The sequence below is a fragment of the Bos javanicus genome, chromosome 18 (genome assembly GCF_032452875.1).
Source record: "Bos javanicus breed banteng chromosome 18, ARS-OSU_banteng_1.0, whole genome shotgun sequence".
Taxonomy (NCBI): domain Eukaryota; kingdom Metazoa; phylum Chordata; class Mammalia; order Artiodactyla; family Bovidae; genus Bos; species Bos javanicus.
Window position 1 is genome coordinate 59,763,176 of NC_083885.1, and position 10,659 is coordinate 59,773,834.

The window sequence follows — 10,659 nt, forward strand, 5'->3', positions numbered from 1 at the left end:
AGATCCACACCCGCCTTGTCCCTGCAACTACACTCAGGATGGGCGCACGCTCCATTCACTGGGCTCACCTTGATGCCCCCAAGTACTGCCACAAGCCTCCTGCAGACCCCACCAGGCTCCCTCCGCTTTCCCCATTTGTCTACCTCTCCTCCCTGCATGACTGGACTAAGCAAGACTAAAGCGCACCAGGGTTTCTTGGCAAAGGGGATCACAAGAGGAGTGCCCACCAGCTACCACACAAAGGACACTGCACGTGCAGTATGGAAACCAAGAGACTGGCCCTCCTGGGAAAGTCTGCCACCACCTGGGGACACTATGGAGTCCAGGTACAAAGGCATTTGAGATGAGGAAGTCTCAAAGCAAGGGTCTCCAGGTCTCACTCTCTCCTGTTTTCCCCACCCACACCTACTTGGAAAATATTCTAGCCCTTGGGAGGGGGGAGGGCGGGCAGCGTCTTCTTCCTGCCCTGTTAGGTTTTGCATTTCTCCTCAACCTTAGTGCACTGAAATCACAATCGCTGACACTGAGCACATGAACTCCTAGAAGGCAAAGCTGCTGTCCATGATGGTGACTGGTCCCTGGATGGACAGAGCTTAGATCTGGGGGCTGCAGAGGACGAAACACAGCAGACTACATGGGGACATATTAGCCCGCTGCTTGAGGACACCAGTTCTATAGGGCTTTTCAGGTTTTCTTATATTCCTTGGCTCTTCTTTTGAGTAATTAAGTAGTCTACATGGGGTAAAGATCAATTACAGCTGAAATGTCCAGAACATGGGAAATATCTTCATCACCTGCCCTGCTCTCCTGGTTTTCCTTAGGGATTATTCAGCCCAACTCATAGTCCTGTCATCTAAAGACATTTCCAGTATCAGGTACTGCAGCCATGTTTGGAAGAAGAGGAACACTGCTGCTGCTTCTAAGTCGCTTCAGTCTTGTCCGACTCTGTGTGATCCCTTAGACAGAAGGCCACAGACAGAAGCCCACCAGGCTACCGTCCTCGGGATTCTCCAGGCAAGAACACTGGAGTGGGTTGCCATTTCCCTCTCCAGTGCATGAAAGAGAAAAGTGAAAGTGAAGTCGCTCAGTCGTGTCCGACTCTTAGCGACCCCATGGACTGCAGCCTACCAGGCTCCTCCGTCCATGGGATTTTCCAGGCAAGAGTACTGGAGTGGGGTGCCACTGCCTTCTCCGAGAGGAACACTATGAGCCCTAAAAAGAGGGGAACCAGGAAGGACTCAAAATAACCCATGAAGAAGGGCATTAATTTCTGCTGATGGCAACTGATACAGAGGCAATAAACCTGGGTAACATGAGAGAGACTGTTAGGAGGGGACGGGGAGACCTCTAGACTTGAAGGGTGACCTAGGGCCTGAGCCAGGGTGACCTGAAGGTGAGAAAAGGAACTACAAAGTCAGACAGAAATGGTTTTGGTATTTGGAAACAGAGAAAAGGTAAATGAGACCAGGACAGGCTGAACCACGAGCAAACAGTCAGCTCCCAGGATGAGGCTGGAGACTCTTACAGGGCCCTGAGCTTGATAGAGGGCTGTGGAGCCACAGCGAGGAGTCAAGCTTTTGTCCCAAGAACAAATGAAAGCCAGTGGAGGTCTGAACGTCAGGACATAAAAAAAATCTCCCTTCAGATTTAGCCTTATTCATAGAAGTCATCTAATTCTGAGCCTGTGATCCTGCCTCCATCCTACAGTTTTCCTTTTCATTTTTCATTGAGGGAGGACTGGGATCTATTTAAAATTCTAATTACGGCCAGACACTCCCTCCAAACCAGAACTGCCACACACAGACACACAGCCAATTTGGCTAATCACTTCAGGGGTCAGTGTTGCTCACGCTCAGAGTTTCCGGTCTAGTCTCTCATCTCCATGTTACAAGTGGGCTCCCTCAGGCCCAGAGAGAAGCCGTTTATGAGAAGGTCTGAGCTGAGTGAAGAGAACCAGGTATAACTGATTAATGAAATGGGAGGCTGAAGGGCAAGGGGGCCAAGTTTGTCCTTAATGCCCATCCCATTTAACACCAGGAACATCTGTCATGTATCTGAGCAAAAGAAACTTTTCTTTCAAGATTGGGTCAAACTGATACCAAGCAGGTAATTCTTTATTAGAAGATTGCAGTAAAATATTTTAAAAATGCTGCTGCTGCTAAGTCGCTTCAGTCATGTCCGACTCTGTGCAACCCCATAGACAGCAGCCCACCAGGCCCCTCGGTCCATGGGATTCTCCAGGCAAGAACACTGGAGTGGGTTGTCATTTCCTCCTCCAATGCATGAAACTGAAAAGTCAAAGTGAAGTCGCTCAGTTGTGTTCGACTCCTACCGACCCCATAGACTGCAGCCCACCAGGCTCCTCCGTCCATGGGATTTTCCAGGCAAGAGTACTGGAGTGGGGTGCCATTGCCTTCTCCAAGTTTAAAAATACAGAATTGCAAATATATATCCACTGGTATAAAAAACATTAGAAATAGGGTCTGAGCAATCTTTTTCATTATGAATAGAGAGGCTCTGTGGGAAGGTCCCACGTCAATCCAGCCCATCCTTCCTCATTCGCACAGAAAAGTCAAAAAGGGACCTGAGGGAAACATCTTCATATCACCTCACAGCCCACTTGTTTCACTGATCATAGAAAATGGAGAAAATGGACCATTACACTAACCAGTTAAAATAGGTGTTTTTTTTTCTTATTTTGAAAGGAAAGAATGAAGCATTTTATTTTGTTGGTTTTATCATGTTAAATGTTCTTTTATTTTCCCATTTCTCAAAGAAATGCCTTTAATTTCACAAGATCTAATGTCATACCTCCGTTATTCTCTGGTAAAGAGCTGAGACCAGAAATATCCATTTGTGTGTGCACACATAAACACATACACACAATTCAAGTCTTTGGTAAAATCACAGTTGAAAATATGTCTGTTTTACTACACGATGTCCCATACATAAAACCCTCCAAGATGTATTTCTCTTTGAATTCAGAGAAAGGGAGGCGAGGTGATCTTTGCTTATTAACCTTAATTTTTCCAGTTTCCACGTTTTTAAGTATTATAATTGGAGGATAATTACTTTATAATACTTGGTTTTTGCCATAAAAGGCAATGGCACCCCACTCCAGTACTCTTGCCTGGAAAATCGCATGGATGGACGAGCCTGGTAGGCTGCAGTCCATGGGGTCCCTGAGGGTTGGACATGACTGAGCGACTTCACTTTCACTTTTCACTTTCATGCATTGGAGAAGGAAATGGCAACCCACTCCGGTGTTCTTGCTTGGAGAATCCCAGGGACGGGGAGCCTGGGGGGCTGCCGTCTATGGGGTCACACAGAGTCAGACATGACTGAAGTGACTTAGCAGCAACATGAGTTGGACATGTATCTCCCCCATCCTGAACCACCTTCCACCTCTCTCCTAACCCGATCTCTCTGGGTTGTTCCAGAGCACTGCTTTGGGTGCCCTGCTTCGTGCATCGAACTTGCACTGATCATTCTATTTTACACATGGTAATATACATGTTTCTTGCTATTCTCTCAAATCATGCCACCCTCGCCTTCTCCCACTGAGTCCAAAAGTCTGTTCTTTACATCTGTGTCTCCCTTTGTTGCCCTGCATGTAGGATCGTTGGTACCATCTTTCTAAATTCCATATATAAGCAGGAATATACAGTATTCGTCTTTCTCTTCCTGACTTACTTAACTCTGTATAATAGGCTCTAGGTTCATGTACCTCATAAGAACTCATAAACGAGGTGACATTTTTGCTAAGTATGGCACAAAATAGTCTAAGATGATTTACTACTTACCAAAGAAAATTTCAAATGTAGAAGACGAAGGGAAGAAAGCACCCAGGCAAGGAATGAATCGGAAAAAATTTTAAAGAAAAAATTGTAAATTAGTTTTAACCTAAAAATCTGGTGTCAAAGTTAAAAAAATACTGAGAATAATCATAATCAGAAAAGGATGATAAGAATAGAATACTGAAAACTAAAAAAGCTTATTTCTGAAGTTAAAAATGATTATAGAAACTGAATGAATTAAGACCTATTCCAAGCCACAAAAAGCACCATACATATAGAAAGGAGAAAATGTGAATTCATTTAAAAAAAAAAGTGTTCCTTTAAAAATGCTACCCAATAGTGATACAGTGGATGAGAATCTGCCTGACAATGCAGGGGACATGGGTTCTATCCCTGGTTCAGGAAGATCCCACAAGTACAAGCAACTAAGCCTGTGCACAACTACTGAGCCTGTGCTTTAGAACCTGGGAGCCTCAACTCTTGAGCCCATGGCACAGAACCGAAGACAACACAGCCAAAAAAATTAAAAAAAAAAAAAAGCTATCACAGAGTGACAGAGTCAGTCATTTCTTGCTCCAGGTGTCTTCTTCCCTGACCTCTATCTTATGATAGGACAAGGGAAGGAGTTCACTCACAACTCAGTGAATCAAGCCACTGCCCCAGGCTCAACAGGGTTTGCAAATAAAAAGTCATCTTCTGCCACAAGTAATAAAAAAAAGACACAAGCCTTATAGACAAGAGTTTTGAAATTCTCAGCCTCCTCTGTATAACTAAAAAAATCATCTGTATCCAAACAACTGGCCACACCTGGATGGAGCTTACCCCTGTGTTCACCTATCTCCCTATTTCATCTGAGTCTCCGTGTCTCTTTTTCTCCCCCTCTGCTCTCCTGCTGTTCCTGTCCTATTTCCTCCCTCACACGTGTCCTGTCTCAGGCAGCTGCAATTCGTTCCCCCTCGCAATGCTCTCTCTCTCCAACCTTCCTGAGTCTTTCAAAAATCCATACCTACGTCTGCCTCTTTCTTCCCCCATTTCGGCTCCCTCTCTGCGCTCCAGATTACTCCCCTTCTCTCGCTGTGACTCTCCCTTCCTCCCCACTCTCTAGCAGGCCATGTGGCTACGCTTCCTTCTAGCCCTTTCTTCCTCTGCTCCTTAGCTCTTTATCTGCCAGCACCATGATAAAACCGGCCACCTCACATTGAGACTTGAACCCTTGTGGCGGGACCCCAACCGGATGAAAACACAACTCCGGACTCTAACCCAAGAGGCCTGGACTCAAACCCGGCCAAAACTCAGTTAGGGACTCTCCACCTCTGACGTCCCTCATCGCCCTTCGCCTCCCCGCTCCCATCACTGATACAGGGCAGTTCTCCCTATGCTGCTTTCCAGTCCCTGGAGATCTGGCTTTCTAATTTATTAATACTTCTCTATTTTACTCACTTGGCTATTTTCAAGGCTTAATCTCTTTGACTTGACTATCCCTTTGCAAGTCCCTCAGCCATTCTCAGTGTTCCCACTGGTTCTCCCTGATGCTTTTCTCCTCAGTTTCAGTTATTTCTCTCAGTCCTTCTGACTCTGCTTCTCCTGATCCTCCTGCCTCCTGAATTTACTGAGTGGGCGACAGAACGCGACGCCCCCGGACCGGAAGACCACCTTTTCCGACCGAGTTGAATTGGGCATGGAACAGCACTGGCGGTCACAAGGCTGGACCAGGTCACCTACCCTACGCGGGGTGAGGGGACGGGCTGACAGCAAAGGGGGGAGGCCTGAAGGGAAGAAGGACCGGCCTCAGGAGACGCGAGGACAGAGGGGCTGGGAGAGAAGGGGCTCAGAGCGGGGCGGGCTCTCCGGAATCCCGGGACCAGGGAGGGGGCGCGGCCTCTCCGGGAGCGGGGGCGACGGGCTCTGCCTCCAGCGGTCGAGAAGGCGACGCGGCGGGGCGCGACTCCAACTCCCGAGAGAGGGCTTTACTTGGCGAGGCCAGAGGTAAAAAAGGGTTTTAAGCAGGAAAATGTCGCCAGAGGCGGTGTCTACGCGGACAGAGCGCCGAAACCGACTCAGAAACACTTCAAACCCAAACGAAAAGATAACTGGGCCGCAACGGCAGCGTCTATTCGGGGCCGAGCACCGGGTGCCAGGGTTTTCAGGTCGCTGGCAATTCGCACACCATGAGGACGAGTGAGCGGGGACGGAGGTGGGGATTGGAGGGGTGGCGAGCTCTGCAAACTTACTCTAGAAGGAAGCTTAGGTGCCGCTCGGGGACCTCGGCTCCGCGCTCTCCAACTTCCGGCTCCGGGTGAAAGGGCTTTTGGTATTAGAGCCGCGGCTTCCGACCAGGGGCGGGGCGAGCACCAGCTGTGCTCAGAATTAGTGGGAGGGGCGGGCCGCGGAGGGGGGCGGGGCCTGTTACCTTGAGAGCACTAAGTTACCTTCTGTAACAGTGCTCAGGTAAAAGCTTCAAGTTTTGTCAGAAGCCAAGATACTTCCTCTTAAGACTAAAAGGGTTTATTTTCAATAAAAAGCTGTTTTTCACAGCATGGTGTGCTCAGATCCTGCTAGTGAGGCTGAAGCAATTCAGGGATCTCAGAACTTGGGCAGTTCTAATAAACAAGAATGGGACTAGTCTCTGTATTACAAATACAAAACTCTCCCTGGGTAGAAATGGGCTATTCCCTACTGACGCCCTACAAACCAGCAAACTCAGCATAGTGCTGAGTTCAACCAACTGAGGGTCAGCACTTGGGTGTCTGAGATGGAGGACTTAAGGGATGTGATCATTTGGGTCACTAACCACAGCATTAAAATGAGCAAGACACTTTAAATGATTATAAACTGCGTTATTGTTTATTTTATCCAACGTGTTTTAATTATTTCCCTTTCTAAACCCGACTCTTTAAACAGTGACATAAAGGGGGTTGTATAAGCAACTCTTACAATGACAAATATCATTGTGTAAGTTAAGCTACAGAGAAAAATTAAGTGATACATATACTGTGAAACGATTATCACAATAAGTTTACCTAGCACCCATAATTTCGTATAGATAACTTAAAAAGAGACAGCAAAATAGGAGAAAAAAGCATTTTTTTTTCTTTTGATGAGAACTGCATTAAAATACTGTATTCTGTACTTTGGAGGAAGTGCTTAGTCACGCAGCTGTGTCAGATTCTTTGCGACCCCATGGACCATAGCCTGCCAGGCTCCTCTGTCCGTGGGACTCTCCAGGCAAGAATACTTGAGTGGGTTGCCAGGCCCTCCTCCAGGGGATCTTCCCAACCCAGGGATCGAACCCATGTCTTGTGCATTGCAGGCGAATTCTTTACTGTCTGAGCCACCAGGGAAGCCTAACTGTTAAGTATCTTTCCCAAAAACTTGTTTAGGAAATTACACTAAATAATACCCATAATGTAATTTCAAGTTGATTATATATTCAGTGTGAACATAATTAGAATCTTTCACTTGCTATTTGCAAGTTCTAATATATTTTAGGTCTTTATTTTCTAAAGCTATGACAAATTTCTACAGCATATTAAAAAGGAGAGACATTACTTTGTCCACAAAGGTCTGTATAGTAAAGCTATGGGCCAGTAGTCATGTATGGATATGAGAGCTGGACCATAAAGAAGGCTGAGTGGTAAAGATTTGATGCATTTGAACCGTGGTGTTGGAGAAGACTCTTGAGAGTCCGTTGGACTGCGAGGAGATCAAACCAATCAATGCTAAAGGAGATCAATCCTGAATATTCACTGAAAGGGTTGATGTTGAAGCTGAAGCTCCAATACACTGAGAAATCAGACAAGGTCTCTGTGAGGAAGAAACACGTAGGATTGGTAAGGTGGGAAATGGAAGAGTGTTGCAAGCAGAGAGAACAGCCTGAGTGCCAGCTCTGAGGCAGGAAGATATTTACTGAACAGAAAGTCAGCCAGTGTGAGTGGCACACAGCGAATGTACATGGGGTGATGCCAGGCAGAGGCTAATTTATGCAAAATCTATGGATTTAGGACTTGATTCCAAAAGCTACAGAGAGTCACTGAAGAATCAGCAAGAGGAAAGTTAGACGCTTAGATCTGTTTTTCAGAGCTCAATCTGCTGTGGGCAGAAGTTGTTGTTTACCTGCTTACTCATGCCAGACTCTTTGCAACCCCCCTGATGGCAGCCCCGCCAGCTGCTCTATCCATGGAATTCTCCAGGCAAGAATATTGGAGTGGGTTCCCATTCTCTTCTTTCATTTTACTTCTTCATTCAGTAACTATGTCAACATTCTATTTCTTTTTCAAAGCTTATTTATTTTGCTTATGTTGGGTCTTCGTTGCTGTGAGTGGGCTTTCTCTAGTTACAGCTGCAGTGCAGGGGCTTCTCATTGCAGTGGCTTCTCTTGTTTCGGAGCACACACTCTAGAGTGTGGGGGCTCCTGGGCTCTACAGCACAGGCTCAGTAGTTGTGGCCCATGGGCTTAGTTGCTCTGAGGCATCTTCCCGGGCCTGGGATGGAACCCGTGCACCCTACATTGGCAGGCACATTGTTAGTCACTGTACTACCAGGAATGCCTCAACATTATCTTACTCTAGTTTCAAAAAAATAAAAAGTAATACAAGCACAAAAAAACATACAGAAGATTTCTTCCAATCTTTATAAAATACCTGTATTTAAAAATATGTGAAAAAAAAATATGTGGCCCTCCCTATGGGTAAGTGGTAAAGGATCCACTGGGCAATGCAAGAGATGTGGGTTCTTGCCCTGTCTGAGTTCCCACATGCTGGGGGGCAACTAAGCCCGTGAGTCTCAATTCCTGAGCCAGAGATCTAGAGCCCAGGAAGTGAAACTACTGAAGCCAGTGGGCTCTAGAGCCTGGGCTGCAAGACAAGAGAAGCCACCACAATGAGAAGTGTGTGCACTGTACCAGAGAGTGGCCACCACTCGTCAGAACGAGGGAAAAGACACTGAAGCAATAAAGATACAGTATTCAAAATAAATATATTTTAAAAATCATAATGTGATTTTTATCATTAATTTTAGGTGTATACTTATTAACAAAATCCAAAATTTATCATTTTATTCCATTAGGAAAATACTGAATCAAGATTAATAAAGTTGGAGAATTCCCTCATGGTCCAGTGGTTAAGATCCCTCATTTCCACTGCAGGGTTTCAGGTTCGATCCCTACTCAGCAAACTAAGACCCTGGAGAATGCATCATGTGGTCAAAAGAGAAAGAAAAAAAACTTGGTAAGCCTGATTTCACAGTTTAAATTAGATGGTGTAACGGAACACTCCCTAGCCCTGACATCTCTTTCTGAACGTTCCATTCCATTCCCAAATACTTAAGTTTTTAGGAGGTGCTCATTTAGTTTTAAATGTACTATAAAAAGTGAGAACTGATTTGCACTCATTGGCCTCTTTTGCAGATTTAACGTGTACTGTACATATTAATACCTGAGGTCCACGTACAGCTTCTTTACCCTGGTTGACAGAGGGCAGACAGCACATCAAGATGGGCCCTAAACAGTCCCTGCTGCCCAAAAGCACCGAGACCCCGTCTCCAACCCGTGCGTGAGAAGCCCTGTCCAGGGTGGTGCTCAGGGGAGCCTCCTCACAAGCTCCGCGTCACCGGGTCATGGGGAGACGGGATCTAAGTGGAGACGACAGGCCCTGAAGGAAGGCCCCGGGTGAGTGTGCGTGTACAGGAGTCAGACAGGACACTCGAGAGTCAGACACGATTAGCGATCCTGAGAAGGGCATTTCAGGAAGGCAGTGTGAGAATCCACTGAGACTATGATCCTACCTGAGAAAGAGCCATGCCTGACTCCTGTTCTTTCATCTTCTGGGCCTCTTCGTCCATGAGTCTCCACAATTCTACCATGAAAGTTGAAAACATGCTGCTTAATGCTTAGAGTCAACACCACCCTTTCCTGAGCCCCAACCACACACACAGGGAAGCCCTCACCCTGTGGAACAGACAGTCCTCTGTGGAAACTGTCTAAGGAGGGATTCAGGACAGTCAAGTACCGCAGAGTGACCAACAGGGGCCTTTCCCACACTTTCCTTGGCCACACTCCCCTCCTGCTGAGGCCTCATGCACACAGCAGCAGGGGGCACCTCTGCTGACCCCAGGATCCCATTCAGGTCACACAGCAGGCCCTGGTCCAGCCCCACTCGCAGCAGAGCGCCCTCCCCTCCCCCAGGGCCTGATCTCAGTCTCAGAAGTAGAGGCTAAGAGCTGTGGTGCACAATGCAGGATCCAGATCAGAATCATCTGTGGCTCTGTGCACATTCCTGGGGCAAGGCCCCACACGAGATCCTCAGGAGCATATCTGATGGGGGGGAACCGACTAACCAAAGGAGTATGTGTATACACACCATACACCCTGTGAGCATGTGACACATGTGTAGACTGTGAAACATTTTTCACAATCCATGAACCAACACATACATCACCTCCAAATTCCCATGTTCTGTGTGTGGTGACAACACTGACGAGGTACTCTCCTGACAAATTCCCAGCATGCAGTAACAGAACAGGATTAACTACGGTCAGCATGCTGTGCATACCTCCCCAGGACACACTCATTTCACAACTCAAAGTCTGTACCTTTTGTCCAACATCTCCCCATCCTCCCCACCTCCCAGCCCCAGATGACCACCACCCTACCCTCTGGTCCTAGTGAGTTTCATTTGTTTTTACATTCCATATAATGGAAGGACATATAATACCAGTCTTTCCCTGGCTGTCTTAATTCACTTACTATAATATTCTCTACATTTATCCAAGTTGTCCCAAGTGAGACAAATCTCCAGAATTGTTTACAAGAAAGTCACTATTGAATGAACAAATCTTTATCCCAAGCTACAAAAATAATTAAATG

The 10,659-nt window shown here is 46.6% G+C and overlaps 1 protein-coding gene across 3 annotated transcripts in view; it reads right to left on the bottom strand.

Annotated features, from left to right (window-relative positions):
* The window catches only part of LOC133229651 (zinc finger protein 665-like), a 28,739-nt gene extending 22,622 nt beyond the window's left edge, over positions 1-6,117 (bottom strand). For 2 of the 3 annotated variants that reach the window (XM_061386235.1, XM_061386233.1), the window contains exon 1: positions 6,029-6,117. The gene's annotated coding sequence lies outside the window, so the exon portion shown is untranslated. The remainder of the gene's footprint in view (positions 1-6,028) is intronic. The other variant, XM_061386234.1, reaches the window with a different exon arrangement.
* Positions 6,118-10,659: the final 4,542 nt, after the last annotated feature.